Source organism: Eurypyga helias, unplaced genomic scaffold (assembly GCF_000690775.1).
Source record: "Eurypyga helias isolate BGI_N326 unplaced genomic scaffold, ASM69077v1 scaffold19356, whole genome shotgun sequence".
Classification (NCBI taxonomy): Eukaryota; Metazoa; Chordata; class Aves; order Eurypygiformes; family Eurypygidae; genus Eurypyga; species Eurypyga helias.
The window spans coordinates 5,676-6,125 of NW_010255000.1; positions in this window are offsets into that span (position 1 = coordinate 5,676).

The following is a 450-nucleotide window of genomic DNA, read 5'->3' on the forward strand; positions in this document are numbered from 1 at the left end:
GCGAGCTCCTGCCGGGAGGGTTGTCCTCAGGTCTGAAGCCCCCCTAGAGTGGGCCAGGAGGCGTTCTGGCTGGGAGGGGAAGCACGAACGCCAGCCAGAGGCCATGTTTGTGGAGCAAAGCTCTCCCAGTGCTCCTGTGGGAGCCCCGTTTGCCCTTCTGCTGGGGATCAGGGCAGCACATCACAGTCACACAACTGGGAAACTCTGTAGGCACAGGTTTGTCCCGTCTCTGCGTGGTGTTTCCTGCCGCCCCGGTGCTGGGTGGCCGCTCAGTGAGCTCCTCTGTGTATCTAACACCTTGACAGACCCTGGAGTTAGCAGCTCCCGCGTACGCAGCTGCGACGGCGTTATCTCAGCCCTCTCCTATCAGCTGCTGTTTGTTTGGCCAGTTGTCGCAGCACAAGGAGGCTGCTGCTCTCGGGAAGCTCGCCCAACCGCCCCCCCCCCCCC